The sequence below is a fragment of the Indicator indicator genome, chromosome 8 (assembly GCF_027791375.1).
Source record: "Indicator indicator isolate 239-I01 chromosome 8, UM_Iind_1.1, whole genome shotgun sequence".
Classification (NCBI taxonomy): Eukaryota; Metazoa; Chordata; class Aves; order Piciformes; family Indicatoridae; genus Indicator; species Indicator indicator.
Window position 1 is genome coordinate 33,339,825 of NC_072017.1, and position 23,640 is coordinate 33,363,464.

The following is a 23,640-nucleotide window of genomic DNA, read 5'->3' on the forward strand; positions in this document are numbered from 1 at the left end:
GAGTGGGGCGACACTGGCATTTTAGAATAAAATGTATTTGAGAAGCAAAGAGCATTGCTACATCCTTACCCTAGTCTAAAAATAAAAGGGACGTTTGGTCTTGACAGAAGTCACATAATTTTTATCAAAGTCATAACAAAGTAAAAACTCTCCAAGTTTGATGAACAGAATGTAACACTGCACAACTTTTAATTCTTAGCATTATAAGGCAAAGCAGACAGACAGCTTTTAAGTCACAATATTATTTTTTTAAAAGAATTGGAAACAGTTGTTGTGAATTGTATTCACTGAACCTGCTCTTTCATACATGTTTTTAAAATCCATATGAAACTAATGAGTCAGTGACGCTCAGAAACTTACTGTGCATATAAGCTAAGATTTCTGGTAAGTATAAGGAAATGTATTCCTGCTCTGGGAGGGCATAAATTTCAGTTTTACCTAATATATGCCAAGAAAGACTCCAGCGTAAGTTAGATTTTCAAACAGATTTAAATTCACAGATGGTTTACTGTTGTTCCCAGTACTGAAATGATTAAGCAGATTCAGTCTTTTGCCTGAGGCAATTGAAGCTCTTCAAGACCAGTAACTCCAATCTATATGATCCTGAGAATTCTCTTTTGCAAGAAGCTACTAACATTACGCACAAGATGAAAACAACTATAAATATATATATATCATCAATTGATTTGTAACAGAATATTTCACTGATTTATCCTATGAGAACAAACAGTAGCGAGGCGAGGGAGGAAAAAAACACCAAAACAAAAGAAACCTCTAGGAGCAATGGGTACCAAACATTGGTGAAGTGTAAAGAATAGAGTAATTGTGTATTCTTGAGGTTATTCACAATATTGTTGGCAAAGGAAAGCTATCACAGTCTAGAAATATGCCTTTACCACTTAAAAAGAAACTCAAGTGTTAATATGACAATCATAGCATTTGTACAGAACATTCTGCTGGGGACTGCTTTGTTTCTCTTTTAGCTCACTTGCTTATCAAGGATCTGAAATTTATCAATTAGAAAGACAATTCCAGTAAAACCTGGTTGTCAGGCACGTATTAACATGTGTTATGTTTTTACCCACAATATCCACTTTCATTTAAATGTGTAATGACAACTGAGAAAGCATGGTCTATCTTTAAAACCTTATGGTCCATACAGAGAAGACATTCCTACTTTGTTAAAAGCAAAGATGATAGCACACAAAGGAAATCTAACAGTGCCTAACAATTAAGTCCTCCTGTCATCACGCTTCTTTTTAAAGGTCTTTTGGACAGAATCTCATTTCCCTATGTACGCACACTTCACTCATGCATCATTCTGTTTGCAAAAAAGACAGATCCTTGAGTTAAAAAAAAAAAATCTTATGTACTTATGTAGTGCAACTTAGCAGTTAAGCACTGAAGGTTAGCAATGCTTAGGGAAAATTGCTGGTAGCATTCACATGTTCAGATTAACTTGCAAACCGATTCAAATATATCATTTTGAGGTAAAACCATGTAGATATTCTAAAACAGAAGCTGGATGATAAGGCACCATGTCTATTCTGATACATACATTCACACATCACCTGAAAACAAGCGATAGTTCAAGATGCAGCTAGTGATCAACAAGTCACACATATAAGAGGGGAGAAGAAAAGTGCTCTTTCCAAATCTTGCTTTATTTCCTTACATCCTGCTTTCAGTTCACACAGGAAAAAAAAGGAAAAAAAAGGTTTTCACACATTTTCTTCTTGCCTTTCTCAGAGATGCCCATCTTCACAGACCCAAGGAACACAGCAGATCATTAACTTGTGTCACAAATTGTACCATAGTACATAGAATCACGTCTGGGTTGGAAGAGACCTCCAAAGGTCATCCAGTCCAACCTCCCTGCAGTCAGCAGGGGAATCCGCAACTAGATCAGGTTGCCCAGAGCCCTGTTGAGCCTCACTTTGAATATCTCCAGGAATGGAGCCCCAACCTCCTCCATGGGCAACCTGTTCTAGTGTTCCACCACCCTCATAGGAAAGAACTTGTTCTTAATATCCAATCTAATCCTGTGCTTCTCTAGTTTGAAGTCATTGCCCCTTGTCCTATCACTGCAGACCTTTGTAAACAGTCTCTCTCCATCCTTCTTATAGGCCCCCTTCAGGTACTGGCAGGCTGCTATTAGGTCTCCCCAGAGCTGCCCTTTCTCCAGGCTGAACAACCCCAGCTACTTCAGCCTGTCCTTGTAGCAGAGGTGCTCCAACCCCATGATCACCTCAGGGTGTCCTGAATTTCTTAGGACTATGTAAATATTGCTAGTTCAATACACATATATGAGTAAACACTGTAATTAAATTGGAACTGAATTGGCCACAAGCTTCAAGTTTTTCATCATTTTCCATTGAGGCATTAGAGCTAATCAAATACCAAGTAAGAATTTGCTTTTGGTTTTGCTGTTGATAAAATATAATCCCCAAACCCCAAATGGTCTTTGTTCTCAAAAACAAAGGAATCCGTTCCACTACACCCTTGCAGGAATCTGAGTTGGGGGTAAAAAAAAAAATCCAGTAAAAATCTGCATAGAGAACAGAAGCTGATGGAATTTACAAGCCTTTGATAACAACTCTTTTGAAAGAATCAGATTTACACAAATCTGTGCTGGGTCAAAGCTTTTCTCATCAAGGTCAACTCTTGGCTTTGAAATATAGTCATGGTCTTCAAAAAAACATTATTTTACAAGGGTAAACTACCTGTATCTATCTTAATCCTTCTAGTCTATTTTTAATGAAGCTTAAAAAAAAAAAAAAGGCAAGATAACACATTTGTAACTCTTTCACCTTAAAGAAGTCAGGCAGTTACTACCAGCTGGCAAACGTGCTCAGATGCTATTAATTCTGTTGCAGACTGCAGTGGAATGAAGCCCATTTTTGTTCTCTTACATTTTTGGGTTTCTATACTGTGTCACAACAACCTGTTTCACAGCATCACATAGCCAATTGTTTTAGATTGCAATCATGATGCACAACTACAGCTCACTTTAGTGTAAGTACTAGGACTGCAAATTTTCGGAAGCATAGCAGATCGATATTTTGCATGTAAGTTTTAACGTATTTTGCAGTTGTAAGGATGTATACATTTATAAACCATTCTTTTAAGACCTATTTAGTTGTTAAAAAAATCCTTTTTGTGTACTTTAAAAGTATGGATATATTAAACAAATGATGAAAAAAAAAATCTGTTGTCTGGTCCTTGTAAAGACACCTAATTTTGTTTTCAAAATGTTATTGTGAGCACAGAGCAGCAGGAAAAAAGAGAGGGTGAGTGGATGGGTGACACTGTAAAGCTTTTCACTCCAAATACAAGCAAAACGAAATCTACAACTCACTCCATACTTTGAGATAATTTTTCCCATCCTGTCAGCAAGACAGTTACAATTTTATCTGTTAATAACTTTTTTCCCTACTCTATTTTGCATCTGCTTTGTATAAAATACTCAGTTCCTTACATAATTTGATTATACTTTTTTAAACCTTAAAAACAAACAAACAAACAAACAAACAAAAAATCAGTTCATGGTGAAACCCTTTAGTTACCAGTAATCACATTTTAAAATCAGGGGATAATCCCACAGATTTCACTGGCTCCTTTTATGTCTTATTCATGAAACTATTTAAATTAATTTCTACATTAATATTAAAAAAAAGGAGGTAGATAACTGCTGACCATAAAATAAAAACCAACAAACAAGAAACTACATTAAAAAAAATTAAAAGGCAGTATATGGAAATGACACAAAAACCAAACATTCATAATCTACCCTCTGGAAATCCTAATAAAATGCATCTTCAAAAAAAGAAAATTAAATTAAATTAAAAAGGAAAAAGAAAGACCAAATATTTTAAGACATGAAAACTCTAAATAAGGTCATGTAGAAAACCCCTGTCTTTCCCAGCACTTTGACAAGTATTCAGTTCTAGCTGAGCATTTTATCATTTATGAAACTCATTTGGAATGACTTGATGATTAAAAACACTACAATTTGCAGCCTGGTCCTTAGAAAAAAGGATGGACATGCTAACACTTGCAGGTACAAAAGTCAGTTTATCCTTTGACGATAATTTTGAACCCTATTGGTGACTCTTAACTGAATTTGACTAAGAACTTGCAGACTTGTTGACATGAAATTCTCATCAGCTTTGTGAAAAAGCACTGTGGAAAGATCACAGGCTTACAGGATGTTATGGGTTGGAAGGGACCTCCAGGATCGAGTCCAACCCCCCGCCAGAGCAGGACCATAGAATCCAGCACAGGTCACACAGGAACACACCCAGAGGGGTCTTTAAAGTCTCCAAAGAAGGAGACTCCACAACCCCCTTGGGCAGCCTGTTTCAATGCTCTGTGACCCTCATAGTGAAGAAGTTCCTCCTCATGTTGAGGTGGAACCTCCGGTGCTGCAGTTCATATCTATTGGCCCTTGTCCTATCACAAGGTGCAACTGAGCAGAGCCTGTCCCCTCCCTCTTGACACCCAGCCCTCACATATTTATAAACATTTATTAAACCCCCTCTTATTCTTCTCCAGACTAAATAGTCCCAGGGCTCTCAGCCTCTCCTCACCAGGCAGTGCTCCAGTCCCTTCATCATCCTTGTAGCCCTCCATTAGACTCTCTCCAGCAGATCCCTGTCCCTCTTGAACTGGGGAGCCCAAAATTGGATGTGATATTCCAGGTGTGGCCTCACCAGGGCAGTGTAGAGGAGGAGGAGAACCTCCCTGGCTCTGCTGGACACACTCCTCTGAATGCACCCCAGGATCCCATTGGCCTTCTTGGCCACCAGGGCACATTGCTGACCTGGAGATAACTTGCTGTCCACCAGGACTCCCAGGTCCTTCTCCACAGGGCTGCTCTCTAGGAGGTCACCTCCTAACCTGAACTGGTGCAGTTTATTATTCTTTCACAGGTGCAGGACTCTGCACTCATCCTTGTTGAACCTCATTGTTTTCCTTTTTGCCCAGCTCTCAGTCTGTCCAAGTCTCACTGAATGGCTGCACAGCCCTCAGGTGTCTCAGCCAAGCCTCTCAGTTTGGTACCATCAGCAAACTTGCTGAGCAGACACTGTCCCCTCATCAATGTCACCGATGAAGATGCTGAACAGATATTGCTCTGATTAATAGCCTGTGGATCCACAGGAAAGTAAGTGTATTGAACAAATGTCATTGTTCTCGGGCATCATCAAATCCAGGCTCAAAGCTCAGGGTCAAGTTTGGTTGCAAGACTGAGGCTTCCAGTTACTGTATTGAGCCCTAAAGCACAGGGTAGAGTTCATCTTTTCGTGTGACTATTTTCCACATACTCTCTTTAACTCTCTTAACTTATCATCCCAGCTAAGGACAAAGAGAAGTTTTTTTCACCTCAGCAGTTGTGCTTTCCATACCTTAAAGACATCTCAGTTTTTCAAGGTAATTACAACAAAGTGTTCGTCAACTTCAATTACTAGGACATACTCTCAACTTTAATTCTTACTTAGCACAACGTTTATTTGAAAATTTTATATTCATAATAATTTTTTGTGCATTAGCACTTCACAGAAACTTGAAGAGAATATTGCCATCAGGCATTTCATGTAGTTTGAAAACATGAAACAACTTTCATTTACTGAAGTTTAAAGCCAGAGAGAAAAAAACAACAAACAAACAAAATCACCCAAACGTTCTCTGCCTCTCTACCAATTTGCAAAACCAGTAATTGTTTTCTTTTTTATCACTTCCTGCCTACAAACACCAACTTTCCCTTCCTTCCTGAATCTATCTAGTGTCCTGCAATGCTTCTTCCTCACTGAAAGGAGTGCTAGGTCCTCTCAACTCTTTTCTATACATCCTCCTACATATCCCTTTATGTCCTTGTTTCTCTCTTTTGTCACAGGCAGCTTTACAGACCCAAGGAAGACTAAACTTCAGGGACTTCAGAGATGAAGCATAAAATAGCTAAAAAGCTACAACCTCACATTTAGATCTCTTAGCATGTCACAAGTCTGATCATATGTCAAGCAGTTCCACTGCTTGGCCCTCTGGCCTTTGCATGAGATAAGATATTAACTTCCTCATTAGTTATCACTTGAGAATACTCCAAATAAAAAGCCATGCTTTATAGCAAATATTTGCAAGATAACCTCCTTATGACAAGAGACATCAGTCAGCTTTTGCAAGTTCACAGAATCACAGAATGGTAGAGGGTGGAAAGGACCTCGAAAGATCATCAAGTCCCACCCCCCCACACCAGATCAGGATCACCTATAACAGATCACACAGGAACACAGCCAATAGTAACACAGTTTCAGGATTCTCTGCATAGTTATCTAACAGTCTTAGCTTTAATACCCTTCACTTGAAAAGTTGCTTGCTAAAAACAGTAATTTCTTTTCTCAGCTTTGCCTCTACATACAAAGATTTTCAAAATTCAAAAGTCCCATCGCTGTACTGAAGTTTAAGCTAATTAAATTTAAAAAAACTTTTCATGTGCACAAAATAATTGTTTTTTCTCAAATCTATAAATGTTTCCTGTCCTTTGATCTGGTGATGGAGGGTAGTTGTTTACTGTAAACCAAATTCGTTACTCTTAGAGCTCACAACTTTTTAAAATGATGCTTGCTGTTCTTCTGTCACTTAACAACTCAAACTGGTAGCATCTTTTCCCTTTACAATACTTTACAGTAACACTACATAAAAGTAGATGAACTTAGAATGTACAAAGACAAAAGGGTTCACACCTCAAACCTTTTGCTGGAGACAGGGAAAACTCAGTCAGTTCCTGGGCTGCATCACAAGATGTGTTGCTAAGAAGATCCAGAGAGATGATTCTGCCACTTTGCTCTGCTCTGGTGAGACCTCACCTGCAGTACTGTGTACCGGTCTGGAGCCCTCAGTACAAGAAGGACATGGACCTGACGGAGCAGGTCCAGAAGAGGGCCACAAAAATCATCAGGGGGTTGGAGCACCTCTGCTACAAGGACAGGCTGAGGGAGCTGGGGGTGTTCAGCTTGGAGAAAAGAAGGCTCTAATAGCAGCATGCCAGTACCTGAAGGGGCTACAAGAAGGATGGAGAGAGACTGTTTGCAAAGGCCTGCAGTGACAGGATGAGGGGCAATGGCTTCAAACTACAGAAGAGCAGAATTAGGTTGGATATTAGGAACAAGTTCTTTCCTAGAGGGTGGTGGAACCCTGGAACAGGTTGCCCAGAGAGGTAGTTGAGGCTCCTTCCCTGGAGATGTTCAAAGTGAGACTCAACAAGGCTCTGGGCAACCTGATCTAGTTGACTGCAGGGAGGTTGGACTAGACCTTTGGGCCCTTCCAGCCCAGACTATTCTATGAAAAAAAGAAAATGTAGTTGATTCTAGTGATTTTTTTTAACTGTGATCTCTATAAATATATACAGCAAATTTAAGGAAAAAAATAATTATAGAAGGTAAAACAATTATCTGTAGCTTAAGCCTTCTTTCTGCATATGTATGCAAAGGCTCCAGAATTTTGCCACCTGAAATATTCCATTCAATCAGTTTAAAACATACTTTAAAGCAAAACAACAGCGTACGTAATTTACTCAAAATATATTTTGGTGTACATTTACTGAATCTTGATGAATTCTGAGAGAAGTGATAGTTTTGAGTAATTTGATTCCAATTTTGACATCCCATGCCAAAAGTGTGTGAAAATGCTCAGCTTCACAATTTCTACGAAGCTTACATTATTTAACTATTTTACAGGATTTACAGTGAAGCAGACGAGTGTGGGGGAAGGTCCTGAATTCTCATTCTTAAGCTAGTTTTCTTTCATTTCCAATATAAATTGCAGTGTATTTGTCATCCTGCAAATAAAAGCCTTACACCTGAAATCCAGGTTTAAATTAGTTTTCAAATAAGAGGAAAAGCACTTCAGTGCCATTACCTCCTTCCCTAACCCCCTGTAATTCTATTACTTCACAGTGCTGTAGAATGAAGAGGTCTGGGTTTTTTTTTTTTTTTTCCTCTTGCTTTCTTTTCTATTGTTGCTGTTTTCAAAATGCAGGGCAGTTTCCCTTTAGAAAGTTAAAGGATTTCACAACTATTACAAACAGCTGCTGTTTGCAGTTGCAGAAAGCCTGGAATACTTACTAATGGGAGGGGGTCCACAGTATTGTACAAGTATTCTGTAAACCCATCGAAGCAACACAAATCACGTATCAATAATGGCAAAAACATGTAGTTATTATCATAGAATGATTCTAACAACCACTCAATGGGAAAAAAAAGACAAAGCATACAGGAAAAACAACAGTTTTCAGGTTATGTGTTGCCCTAACACATGGAAAACAAATTAGAGTTATGATGCTCTAATTAGGAGAATTAACATTGAAACTAGCCAAAATAGACCTATCTATATCAAAAACTTTGAAAACACTTTTGGTAGCAACAACTCTTTACAGAGCCCTTTATGACTAATTTAAAACACACATACACAAAAGAAAAAAAAAAAAACAAAACTTCAAAGGAAATTACTGTAAGTACACAAATAGTTTTTATGCCTACTTCAAATGACATTCCAATAGGTCTGGCCAAGAAACTGGAAAGAACTTAAACCATGATAGATGCTAGCACAGCAAAGTAAGATCAACCAGGCTACAGACAGCACATACTGAAGTTTATTTTTAAAATTCCTCAAGGGAGGTTCTCCTCCCCCTGTACACTGCCCTGGTGAGGCCACACCTGGAATATTGCATCCAGTTCTGGGCTCCCCAGTTCAAGAGGGACAGGAATCTGCTGGAGAGAGTCCAACAGAGGGCTGCAAGGATAGTTAAGAGGTTGGAGCACTGCCTTGTGAGGAGAGGCTAAGACACCTGGGGCTGTTTAGCCTAGAGAAGAGAAGATTGAGAGGGGATCTAATAAAATATCTATAAATATCTGAGGGCTGGGTGTCAGGAAGGAAGGAACAGCCTCTGCTCACTTGTGCCCTGTGATAGGACAAGGGGCAATGGATGTGAACTGCAGCACAGGGAGTTCCACTGCAACATGAGGAGGAACTTCTTTACTATAAGGGTCCCAGAGCACTGGAACAGGCTGCCCGGAGAGGTTGTGGAGTCTCCTTCTCTGGAGACTTTCAAGACCCATCTGGACGTGTTCCTGTGCGACCTGTGCTAGATTCTATGGTCCTGCTCTGGCAGGGGGGTTGAACTCAAAGATCGACAGAGGTCCCCTCCAAACCCTAAAATCCTGTGAACTGCTAAGGAACTTATATCTATAGTCTGAAAACATATGACCTGCTCATCTGATTATTAAGTATACAGAGATAAGTAGTCTTTATTTTTAACTTCATTCAAAAGCTTTATAGATCCAGACCTCTGAAAGATTAGTAGAAACCTATCCAGCTAGGTAAAAACATCAATCCTTAAACTAATATTGCATAAAACAAAAGCTTCTACAAGGCCTCCACCAGTGATAGGTGAATCAGGCATTTAAGGTCAGAATCACATGGATGAGAACTGGCAATGCTCTGCAGTCATAGGCTTGGAATTTACAGGCCAGAATTACATGCTTCTAGCAAATACAACTGACACTCTGCAGCATATTGATCATATTGATATCCTGGGGTGCTTCAAGAAAAGTGTGTCCAGTAAAATCTAGGAAGGTTCTTCTCCCCCTCTACTCTGCTTTGCTGAGATCACAGCTGCAATCCTGTGTCCAGTTTTGGGCTCCCCAGTTCAAGAGAGACAGAGACCTGCTGGAGAGAGTCCAAGGGAGAGCCACCAGGATGATTAGGGGACTTAAGCATCTGCCCTATGAAGAGAGACTGAGAGCCTTGGGGCTGTTCAGTCTTGAGAATAGAAGACTTGAGATGGGATTTGACCAGTGTGTATCAACATTTGAGGGGTGGGTGTCAGGTGGAGGGGGCCAAGCTCTTTTTGGTGGTGTGCAATAACAAGACAAGAAACAACAGGTTCAAGCTTGAACATCGAAGATTTCACCTCGACATAATGAGGAACTTCTCTACAGTGAGGATGATGGAACACTGGAACAGGCTACCCAGAGAGGTTGTGGAGTCTCCTTCTCTGGACACATTCAAAACCCACCTGTGCAGACTACCTTAAGTGATCCTGCTTTGGCAGGGGGGTTGGACTCGATCTCTGGAGGACCCTTCCAACCTCTAATGTACTGTGATACTGCTTTTTAAGGCAGCAAAGTCACTGAAAGAGATTCTAAAATCTTGTCTTTCCCAAACACTTCATAGGAACTTCCTGTTTCACTCAACATTTGAGAATAGGATGCACAACCTGAAATCCAAAGTCTTTTTCATGGTTGTTTTTAAAAATGAAGAGCCAATCATTTATACTCATAAGATACACAGAGAAGGATGCAACAGTCATGTTTCCTAGTCTCTTCATGAGCACTTGCACAGTAGTAGAAATACACAGTGCACAGAATCTTAATGAGCACATCTACAGGAAGATACAGACACAAACGAGATGCCTTTTCCCTAACACAAGGTTGTACACTCAACTAGGAAAAATACTTGCTTATATCCTTTTTCAAAGAAAGCATTTGAAAGTCAAGAAAAGAGGGTAAATTAAGGATTAGTTAAATAAGGATTAATTTTACTAATTGCCTTCCACACTTCAGTCAGGATCTTAAATTCCACCATCACTTTTGACCTTCACATCCCCAAAGAATTTGTCCTTTTTCATCAGTAACAAGCCTGGCAGAGAACCTCTCCCAGCTTTGACTTGCACAGAAATCTGCTTTGCTGTATCCCATAGGGTATGGTTCTGAATGGCCAAGGGGCTCAGGTATGCTGAGCCAATTGATATTCAAGAACACTCTCCTCAAAGCACATTCTAATGTGCAAAAATGCTATCAAGTGTGGCAGAAGACCAGTCAGGATGAGCCAAAAGCTCCATCATGTTACTGAAAGTATATCATACTTTTTTTACAAGCCATCAAGTTTGAAGTAAATTGGCTTTCAGTAAAATAAACCTTTAAAAATGTGTTCACAGCTCTGAAACCATAGCAAAACTTATAACTGCAAGGATTACGTTTATAGTGGAACAAGCAGAAATGTCTGCATGTGTGAAAGTCTTTATGAAGTATAAAAGTTCAGCAAGAGCAAATGAGCCCAACTGCTGCAAACAGAAAGGCTAAAAACATAGTATGAAAATCATAGAATTGTCAGGTTTGGAAGGGACCTCAAAGATCATCCAAATCCAACCCCCCTGCCATGGGCAGGGACACCTCACACTAGATCAGTGTGATGTATTGGCAAGATGCAGATAAAGCTGAAAAATATAATAAACAAATCCTATAGAATTAAAAAAAAAAAAAACCTTTGGAAAATAGGGGGGAAAAAAACCTCCTGAAATTTATTCCTTTATATTTCAAGCCAAAATAAGTAACATCCTACTGTAAAGGGGGGGGGAAGAAAAGAAAAAGGAAAAAAACCCTGAAGAATTTTCCAATTTCTTGACTACATTTTTGCCCTGCCTATAAAGAAGAGCTAAAATACATAACATCCAGCACGCAAAAGTAAACATTACTCACATTCTTGTAGTAAATCTTACATGTAGGATTTTTTCTGTTGCTGGCTGTACCATATTTACAACATACGCCACACTCAGTGGTCTAATTTTGTTAGATTGCAAATCCCTCCGAGCAGGTTTTCACCTCAGTTCTTCACACACATGATCTCAGCCCCCTCATCCTCAGTGTTCCCTGCAAATAGTCATGAAACAAACAAGTCCCTCATAACATCAGCTTGTTTCACTGACAACACTGTGATGGGGAATGCTGAAAACTATAGACAGCAGTAACTTCAGTTATCAGCCAGAACAGATTTGAGGATTTACAGCTCCAGTGCAGTCCAGCAGGTAGGCAGCTTGTGATTCCACATAGCCCATTTTACTGAAGAAAAAAAAAATAATTTAATGTTTTCTCACTCATTCAAATCAGATTTTTCATTTTCTTTTCTACACAGAGCTGCTGCTTATGTCATACAAAACAACAGAGCCCAGATACCTCTCCCAGGTATGTTGCCATAGAAAAGAAAGTACTGATTAACAATTTAACTTCAAACAAATGTCTGTTTCTGAAGGACTCCACCCTGTGGAAGGGATCCACGATTGAGCAGTTCATGAAGAACTGTAACCCCCAGGAAGAACTTGCACTGGAGAAGCTCATGGAAGACTATCTCCTGTGGAAGGGACTCCATGCTGGAGCAGGGGAAGCATAAGGAGTCATTCTCCTGAGGAGGAAGGAGCAGCAAAACAATGCGTGATGAACTGGCCGCAACCACTGATTCCCCATCCCCCTGTGCTGCTGCGAGGGGAGGAGACAGAGAAATCATGAACAAAATTAAGCCCAGGGAGAGGGGTGGGGGAGAAGGTGGGTTTAAGATTTGGGTTTATTTCTCACTATCTTACTCTGATTTGATTGGTAATAAATTAAGCTAATTTCTGCAAGTCAAGTCTGTTTTGCCTGTGACAGTAATTGCTGAGTGATCTCTTCTTGTCCTTTATTTCAACTCATGAGCCTTTCATTATATTTTCTCTTCCCTCCTTTGGGTGGGCATCTGGCATCCAGCCAGGGTCACCATTTATGTGCTTGCGTCATGCTTCCACCCTTCTGCAAGCTGGGACCTAAACTCCTGATTTCCAACACGAATACATTTCCATAGTAGCCAGGAGTTGTAAAGGGCTGATAGAAATATTCTAAGCTAGATAGAATACATCTACTTTGACTCAGTTCTCCCCAGATATCTGAAATTCAGTCTAGACTGTTAAAAGTTAACTGCATTAGTTAAAATCATGAAAAAAAAATAAACAAAAAAGTAACAGTGAACTATTGAAATTGATAAGCTTTGTAATCAGCACTTACGTGGGTTAGTATGAAAACAGGTACTTTAACCCAAAAAATTCAGTCCAAACCCTCAACTCCAAAATAAGTCTGTAAATAATTTAAATAAAAAAAAACCAAAACCAGAGACTGATTGAGTGTATCTTTAGAGATCAGAAAACAACCAGTTCAGCACACATATTATGTATCTAAAATGTCACTTGGGAATTCTAAACCTGTCAACCTAACTGACAGAATTTTTACATCATATCTAACAAATCCAAAACACTGACCATGGATAAAACATTCCCAGGCACACAAACTGGATATAAGACTGGCTATCCATACTCAGCTTCTGTTTCACTAGCATCATCTTTTCTAACATTTAAGGGGAAAAAGAAAAAAAAAGAAGAAAAAGAAAAAAGCAAGGGGGAAAAACTACTTTGCTACCATTGCAGAACGTGCATCCAGGATAAGCATACATGATTTTATAATGCACTGAAGTCAGTCCGTCTCAGAAAAACAACTCAGTTCTGCTTTTTCTTCATTATGCACAAGCAACTCCAAAATCCTGACAATACCAGTTAGAGTCTTCCTCAGACCAGACATACATATCCTCTCTATATCCAGTGTATACTTTGTTACAATAAATATTCCCAGGCTTACAGATCCTTCTCAACACATTACCTTCTCTTGGCAAAAAAAACCCAAACAAACAAACAAAAAAACCCAAACCAACCACAAATCTTTACCTTGCTTGTACAATTCCTCCTCCTTCCCCATTTTAAGGAAATATGAGAGCTAACCTGAGTTTTCAAAGTAAAAGGGGAACAGCACCATCAAGTGGCTCTGTAAGGCACTATTGTTATAATGCACGATAAAAAAACATTTTTGTTGTTGAGATATGTACAGAATAGTCCTCTTAAATTTAGTTCAAATTGTGACAGATTAGATCCTGTAGAAATCTAATTCATTTTAAAGTCTATAGTCTGCCTAAGCATGTTTAATTTTTATATGGTTAATTTTGTGGGATTACTTATATTTTACTATGATGCTAATAAAGGAATATCCTAGTATTATTAACAGAACAGGAACCTTTTCACAGCAGGAAAACTCTTGTACATTCTAACCACACTGGTGGGGGTCTTCAAGAGTTGAATTGGCCTAATCTCCAACATATCCTCTATGAGCAGGGAGAATGTTAAGCAGATAGCAGTCTCACATGCAACAATTTCTCTGGCAGCTAAAAACATGAAATGAACTTGAAACTGAATCCCACCCAGAAGGACATCAGTTTGTGTGTCTGGCAGAATGAGATTCATTTACTAGCAACAAACTGTAAAAAGATAAAGGCTGTGTAGGAGAACAAAATGTGCAAACTGTCATCTTACTATGAAATTACTTTGTCTGTACATTTTTACTATTTTTTTTCCTGGGGCAACAACTTGAAAAGTAAATGAATGTTAGGCAGAATAAGAGCAGTACATGTAGAAATGTATATTAAAGATATGAAATATTTTAATACCACATTATTTGTTCTTGTGATAATGAAAAGGATGTATTTCCACTAGGTGTTTCCAAATCCAAATTAAAAAAAAAAAAAAAACCACACAAACAATTCTAACATAATCATTTTCCCATTTTATGGAGCTGCTGCATTTTTTGTAGATGTATCCCGCTTAGAGGGTGGTGAGTCTCAGTTGACTGAAAAAAGTATTTCAAGTTTATGAACAACTTCAAACATCACTGAAAAATGAGAATTTTCTGATAAAAAGCTGAAATCTTGAACTAAACAGACATCATCTCTGCTTTTAAAACACCAGTCACACTATGCAATTTCAAGGAAAATTATTTATTCCAATCCCTTGCCAATTCAAACGAGCATATGCTTCCAGATAAAAATAATATAAAAGAAAACTTTGCTATAGAAATGCAGCATCCAATCACATTCTAACATCTACCAAAGAATTCTCAGCACTATTTAGCCTATTTTAAAACTTGAAAGTCATTCTAAAAGGCATTTCTAGCACAAAGATATAAAAATAACTGATATACTCAAATTCATGTAGACAACTATCTCAAAATTAAGTCTGTGCTTGCTACTCTCTAGGAAGCCATATATATATATATATATATACACACACACACACACACTATTATTCAACATTTCAATATTCAAAAGATTCTAGGCACCTCACCATCTCTTGACTGATCAGCCCCTAAGCCTGTGTGGCATTTTACTAGGTATAGTGCAGAAACCGAGAACATATATTTAGAGTGAAGAAAGAAATGGGTTGCAATGAATAGATGATATGGTTTTGCAGTTGCAGTATATGCACACTGTCATAACTCCACTGAAGTCAGTTTTTACAGCATAGTAGCTCAGTTCTTGAAGGCAAAACAAAAGTAAATCTGTTTAAGGGAAGATCACAGAATCACAGAAAACATCCAGTTGGAAGAGACCTCAAAGATCATCCAGTCCAACCTTCAGCCCAGCACTAAATCATGTCCCTAAGTACCAGCTCCGAACACTGCTTAAACACCTCAAAGGACGGTGACTCTACCACTGCCCTGGGCAGACCATTGCAGTGTTTGAGAAACCTCTCTGGGAAGAAATATTTCCTAGTATCCAGCCTGAACATCCCCTGTCACAGCTTGTAACCATTTCCTCTGGTCCTGTTGCCTGACACTGGGGAGAAGAGGCTGCCCCCTCCTAGCTCCAGCCTCCCTTTTGGTAGTTGTAGAGAGTGAAGAGATCTCCACTCAGCCTCCTCTGCTCCAGACTGAGCATCCCCAGCTGCCTCAGACACTCCTCACAGGCCAGGTGTTCCAGGCCCTTCACCAGCCTCAATGCCCTTCTATGAACACACTCCAGAATCTCAATGTCCTTCCTGCAGTGAGGAGCCCAGAACCGAACACAATACTGGGGGTGAGGTCTCACCAGTGCCGAGTACAGGATGATCACCTTTTTTTAAAATGGCATGCAGTAAGTTATATTTTAAACATATGGACTTAATATTCTTAACAAGCAAAACATAATGCAATTTAAATGCATCAAATCAGAACATGGAACTTAATACAGCATTTTTTTTTAGTGGTATCTAGGAAGACGTTCTTCATCATGAAGGTTGCCCAAGGAGGTGGTGGAAGCCCCATCTCTGGAGGATTTTAAGGCCAAGCTGGATGGGGCTCTGAGCAACCTGATCTAGTGTGAGGTGTCCCTGCCCATGGCAGGGGGGTTGGAACTAGATGATCCTTCAGGTCGCTTCCAACCCTAACAATTCTATGATTCTACGATCTAATTCTTAGTAAACTCACTAAGGTTCTTTTTTACCTCTTGACCAGGTATATTGATCTCACATAAAAATGCTAAGAAACAGGAATAATGATAGTTCCCGGCAAATAATGTGCATAAATAGGCAGTGTGATTATGCATGCATCTGGATTAAGAAGATGTGCAACTTCAGCTTCCAAAAGGAGAAAGATTATAAAACCAACAAATCAAGAAGTTCAGGAACATTTTTAGTGACAGAGTTCATTACTGCACCCATTTGTGCTAAATCTTGTTTGCCTAAAATATTCAAACTAGCCTAAAAGGCACAGGTGTTTCATGTTATTACTATAATGTAACTATGAAATCCTAAACATTTCCAAACAATAAAATGTTCTTATTCATCCTCATTTTAAATTACCAAGAAGCATTAACATTTTGCTCTGTTTAATTACACTACAGCCCTTTTCTAACATACAGTGAAATAAATTAGACCATGATAAAGCATAACTTCTGAAACAGTGACATTCAAAGCCTAAATATTTATAGATGTGTTTATGTAAGTGACTTATGGCCAACAGAAATGTGACAGTAATAATTTGCATGTGTAATGATTAAAGCTGCTCAACCATAAAGAGGACCCAGTTTTTAAAACTCAAAAACAATAAAAGTGATGTCATGCATATACACATCTCTAAAATCTGCAGTAAAAGTGATATAAATGGACTGTTACTTAACTCACCAACCTGTACATTATTCAGGTAAAGTATCTTATCTGTAAATGGAATTAAAAAGCTTTTTTTAAAAATACTGACAAAGACTGAAGAAGAAATTGATGCACTCTTAATGACTCTAAATCATCTAGCTTTTTATGCCAAGAACTGTTGACAATACCAACTTCAAGGTCACTGTCAACTTGGTAAGTCATTAGCAAATAAAATATGGCTTAATTGGAGCAAACTCAGCAAGGAGCTGCATTATTTTAAGTGAGCACTGCAATATAACTTGAAGAAGAATTACTAATCGCCACTCCCGTTGACAATGAAATGGATGAAGAAGGTGCTTTGTAACTTTTTCCTATGACTTTCCCGTAATTAAATATGGAAATAGATTCTGTGAAGAATTAAAAGTCCCTGAGTGCATTAATTCAGGCACTAATGGACTGCCTTCCAGTGTTACAGCACACAGGTAGTTCCCAGCATGTTACCAACATGAGCTAATACATCAGTGTCAGACTCCAGCGGTACCCTTTAGTTGGAATACCCAACTCTGGAAAGCAGATTTAGGCTGATTACACATCCTGCTTTAAAAGGACATATATTTCATATTCCCTAATGCTACATGAAGCTTTATGAGCATTCAATGAAACAGCTGGAGTAAAACCTGAGATCCAGTTGCCTGAAGATGTATGCAGATGCATTACATACATAGTGTTTTATGAAGCTTTTAAAGCCACCTCACCAACCCTCTGGTATATCAACTGCGAGTGGTTTGGTGGTTTAATCATTTTTACTTGTATCTTTCAAAAATAACCTGATTTGCACATTTTTCATCTTTCCCAGCATAGCACAAACTCCCTAACGCAATTATGCCACTGAAGGTTATAATATTTATACTAAGGGAGCTCCAGGTGGGTTTTGAATGTGTCCAGAGAAGGAGTCTCGACAACCTCTCTGGGCAGCCTGCTCCAGTGCTCCACCACCCTCACTGTAAAGAAGTTTCTCCTCATGTTGTGGTGAAACCTTCTATGTTCAAGTTTGTATCCATTGTTCCTTGGCCTATCAATGTGCACCACTGAAAAGTGCTTGGCCCCCTCCACTTGACACCCACCCCTCACATATTTATAAACATTGATGAGATCCCCTCTCAGTCTTCTCTTCTCAAGACTAAACAGCCCCAGGACTCTCAGTCTCTCTTCACAGGGCAGATGCTCAAGGCACCTAATCATCATAGGCCTTTCTCCAGCAGGTCTCTATCTCTCTTGAACGGGGGAGTCCAAAACTGAACACAATATTGCAGGAGTGGTCTCACCAGGGCAGTCCTTACCCATTTTTAAAGCAACTGCCAATCTGTTGAAGCAAGGATAATACCCTCCATAAGAGCAAGAGGAGATGAGCAGCTGGCTTTTTAAAACTAACTCTGTGGTATTTATAGAGTGCATATGTATAAATGGCTAAAATATTTGCATTATAAAATAGGATTCTTTTTTCATTGAAGGCTTTGCAGATCTCTCTCTTTATCAGAGAGCCTAGCTCACTAATATAATGTGAATTTGTTGCTCTTCCATGGCATTACATGTGGGCAGCAATCCACTAGAGCACTTCAGAATGTCCATAGCTTAAAATATGTAAGCAGTCCTGCTGCAGTTAAATGCAGCAGTCAGATGTGAATAGTTAAACACACAGTTAAGTGCTTTGCTGGACCGAGGCCTACATTTGTTTGTCAGTGAAAAAAATGCTTTAGGGGTTCATTACTTACCCAAAATATGTACCCATAATGAAAAAAAAAAAAAAAAAAAAAAAAAAAAACAGAAACTTGTAGAACCTTAGATGAGCAGATTGGACTTTGAAGACACAGCTGGAGAGCTCTGACCTAAAAACAGTGGTTATGTAAAATAAAAGTAGATTCAACCCAATAGCTACCACACATACTCTGCCACTTCTCTGGGGAAAAGATGAGGTAAAAAACAACAACTGTGGCAAGTGCTGAAAGAACATTCTAAATAGCTTATTACCCACATAGGAATTTATATATTGTACCTGATTTTAACATTTCTTGTTGTGCAATATTTTAACTGTGAAGACTCATTAAAATGTTACAGCTTATGTAATGGTTTTATTTAAGCAAATTTATATTAAACAAATAAAAATATATAGTCAGGTACATAATAAGAAAGCAGTGTCAAAACTCCCAGAAGACAGAATTGTTTTCAGACTACATGAAAGCCTTTCTACTCCTGAAGATCATAATGCTCTTGTTTTATGTTGTCAGTGTCTGCCTCTGGTACACTTGGTGACAATTACTGCTCATATATATCCACACACAAAGTATTAGCTGATCCTGTTAGAAAAACCTGGATCTGCAGTAAGTTTTCTGCTATGAAGTATAACCTTTAGTCCTTAGAACTAGCAAAAAAATGTCCAATTCCAAAAGAAACAAGAGAATCACAAGACTCTGCCATATCTATCTCTACCCATAGCAGAATCAGAAACAGATCACGAGAGATAAAATATTTTATGAAAACCAACATATAGATACAGAAGATTTGACCTATGAATGAACAGCCTCCAATTAATCACTTAAATGCTTCTCTGACTCTCAGTTTTGACTATGAAAGTATGATCCCAAACTGTGACCAGTATTTCCATGCTGTAGTCAATTCCAAAACCTGACTTAAACAGGGTAATGAGTTTCAGGTGTCAAGAAATCTATGAACAGAAACCAAGAGGAATTAAAAAGCACAGACTAAGCAAAACCAAACAGGATCATACTACAACATTTCTGTAACATATTCACCAGAAAGAATGGTAGTCAGAGATAGGGCAATGGCTGCTAAGATAACCTAAGTTTGGACTTAGCAAAGTACTGAGCCACTCACTTTGCCTGGATTATGGGTCAGTTACTTAAACAGAAAACGGTAATTACACTGTTGAAAGATGCCTGCCTTTTCATGTGAAGGTGTTCATTATTTCCCTTAACAGACAGAATCAAAGCTCCTCTTTGTCCTCAAAAGTCTGTTTTTTTCCAATAAATTCAAGATAAATATATCAGCCAAATTAGAGTCCTTAAAGCTCTTCTATGATATTTTTATACTTTTCTGTAGGAGAAGTGCCTCAGAAGTAGCCAGCCTGCTTTAAATAGGACCGGTCTTGAAAAGAAATTAAATGAAAGCTGTCACAGGGAAAAATCAAGACATATTACAGTCACTTAGGACCCTAAATCTGACAGAAGTTTCCTGCTCTTCTTGCATAGTTCCTTTAAGCTCCATTGTACCAGTATTTAATATTTTTTTCTAAAACAACAACAATAGTTTGTATTTATGAGGGAATTTGGTTGAGAACTTTCTATGGATCAAAAAAAGAGTTCTGAAATTCTTGGCACTCACATCAGAGCATGGGACAAAATAATCCAGTTAGATGTTTAACCGTGTTGAAATGGTCAACAGTTGTCAAAACACACACATACACCAAAAAAAAAAAAATTCTCATTAAAAGCTGTTTTCTTGACACCACCGGTTAAATCTAGAATTTAAAAATTGTTTCTGAATAAATTATGTAAAAGAAATACAATTTAATAAAAACTTAAATGCACATTCCAAGAGTTCTCTACACCTTTTGTCCCTGCCTTCCAAAAGTTAAAGCATATAAGTACCTAAAATACTACCTGAAGTCCTCCAAACCTAGAAATCAGAAGCTTACCTTAGACTGACATTCGCACACCCCAAACACTGTTTCAGTTAACTGTTTTAAACTCCTTGCTCCATTTGTATGACTACAGATAACTATACAGATTCTATACATCATTGCTTGTATACTAATCATTTGGCTTCTGGTTTTTAGAACACGTGATGCCTTCTATTTGTGCAACAGCAATCACAGAAAATGTGCTTAACAGCAATCACTGAAAGAGTGATTTCTCACAAACACTAGTGTTGGCCTGAAATACTTGCAAATGGTTGCATCCTGGATCATCTAAATGACACTGCTGCCCCCTGATGCATTGCTTGGAAAAAACAATTACAGGGGGAAACAGTAACCAAAAAGAAGTAATTTGTTATTCTCTCTTTTTTTAAATTTGGTTTATTATGGACCGTAATTCAGTCTATGCAATTAGCATTGTTCAAGTATCCTCTCTGTCATAAGCACTACATATAGCTGATGTGTTGCTTTAATCTCTAATAAGGAACAGCAAATAGTAGCTACTGCAGTCTTGCAACTGGGAGACATCTTCAACGTGCAATTTGTTTGAGATGATGTGAGAGAATCATTAAAGAGCACGATTTATTACAATTTTGTAAAGAATTTTCATTTCACTACAGAACACAAGACACATGATTGAATTCGGATCTGTGGTGTCTGAAAATGGTTTTGAAGTAGAAAGTCATCTCACAATTAAAAGAACATCTTCTTTTATTTTTTTCAATGTAGATTTGAGAGAAGATTTACAGCCTTTCAGCCCTAAAAGAGAGTTAACGGTCTGAAAATGTTCTACTATTAATTAATTCTTTGAATAAGCAGTAGGATGAACTAGAACTAAAAGAGTACAGACAGTACAAAAAAGACTTTTGGAGTAAAAATAAAGTAATTTACAGTCTTCTAAATTAGCATTTTTGCCACTTTTTATCAGCTATTCTGTTAGCAGTAGTCATACAAATTCCAATTATCCTTGGGGGGAAATAGAAAAGAACAAAATAAAAAAACAACAACATAAAAAAACACTTCTATCCTGACCTACAATGATATCCTTTTAATAAAGGATGACAACGTCAAGAATGAGGAGTTGCTTTTTTCCCCATTACTCCCTCCATAAGAATTCAAGCATGCCTCTGATTTTTATACTTATTTTAAATCACAGGGGGGGAAAAAAAAACACAAAACAAAATGTAAAAAAAAATAAAATTGAAAGAATAGATAATAAAAATCAGTCTAAAACTGCTGACATACTCTAGTCTGTATCTTCAGAGTTTCAATAAAGTAATGAATTGTACAGTAAAATTAAAAGCACAATTTCACTACTAATAGTAAAGACACTATCACTGATGAAGACCTCAGTGAGACAGATTCTAAACCTTCATCTAATCAGTATCAGTTCCTTCAGTTAAACATTTGTGTCCTAAACATTTTTGTTACAACAGAGCTTTACATAGAGAAACCTCTGTTCTTAAGTACTTGAAACCAGAACTGACAGACTTTTGTTTTCTTAATAACTAAGAACCTACAGCATTCTCTGCACACCACCACCACCCCCTCCCCCCCTACATTCTGAAGGATTTATATAATTTTACAAGTGGGCTCCATAATAATTCTTAAAGCAGTGGAAATAGACTGCTGTAGATGTCAGGGGGAAAAAATGTAATGCAAAGAAAATTAATTAGGAAACAAAACTGAAGCATTTTATAACATCCACTGCTAATAAATGTCAATTTTCAGATATAGCTTGCTTTATTTTTGCCAATGATATCAGAGGATCACAGAACGTTGCTGGCTGGAAGGGACCTCAGAAGGTCATCCAACTCCCCCTGCCAGAGCAGGATCACCTATACCAGAACACACAGGAACACTTCCAGGTGAGTTTTGAGTATCTCCAGAGAGGGAGACTCCACAAGCCCCCCTGGGCAGCCTGGTTCCAGTCTTCTGTCACCCCCACAGGGAAATAATTTTTCGTCGTGTTTCCATGGAACTTCCTATGCCTCAACTTCCACCCACTGCCTCTCGTGCTGTCCTTGGGCCATCACCAAGCAGAGCCTGACTCCATCCTCTTGGCACTCACGCTTTACATCTTTATAAACACGAATAAGGTCAGCCCTCAGTCTCCTCTTCTCCAAGCTCAAGAGCCCCAGCTCCCTCAGTCTCTCCTCATAAGCATATCTCACAGCAGACCACCCTATTTATGCAACATTGTGGCAGGTGTGATGGAAAACAGTGTAGCACAAGAACAAATTGAAAGCAGTACATAGCAAGAGGTATCTCAGTTGAAACATGAGGATGCCATTGCACAAAGCCTGTCATCTGCCAATTGTGGCAGCACATTGTTCTCATCACTGCGCTCCCCTAAACCACACACAGCTTCCACACAATGAACTTCCAGTAACCAAAGTGCCAAAGTGTCTTTTACAGTTAAATCACCGATTTCAAACTGTTATGTCTAAAAACAGAGGAAGTTCTCATACGCAGCATCATTACTTAATGAGTTATTTGATCATGTTCCATTTTCATTTAAGCTGGAGGAAGAGTCGGGAGGGGAAAGATAAGTTAGGAAGAGCAAGGAAGGCACTTTACAATACACTGTATGATTATGGCTTTATCATTCTAGTATGAAATTTAATGCAACAAACAGCTTTATCACCTTTTCCCACTGAGGAATGTACACAGCAGTCAGCCTTTCTTCAATCATTGTACAGTAAGAAAAAAAATTCTAAAAATAAGTACACTACTTGACATACCATCATACAACATGGATTTTTTCATCCTCAGTTAGCCATATGCTTTAAACAGTCTGATTCTTTCCATACTTGCATTGTTTTATATACTTTGTAGCTGTTGGCACTGATATAGTCATGCACTACACTTCTGTTCCATAACGTTTACCCCGCATATTAAGGCTTAAAATGCTACTTTTTCATTTTACTTCTTAACATAAGGACTTAATTACCATCTAATGATGGGTTTCATTTCAAGTTATAAGCATCACTCTTCTTTGAGAGTAGTAAGTATTGCCTCAGGCAAACAAATTCCCCACTCAGCTTCCTGTAGTGGCAGACACTGTTCCCACACATTTATCTTTCTTAGGAAACAGGGAAAAAAGAGAAGAAAAGATTCTCCCTACAAT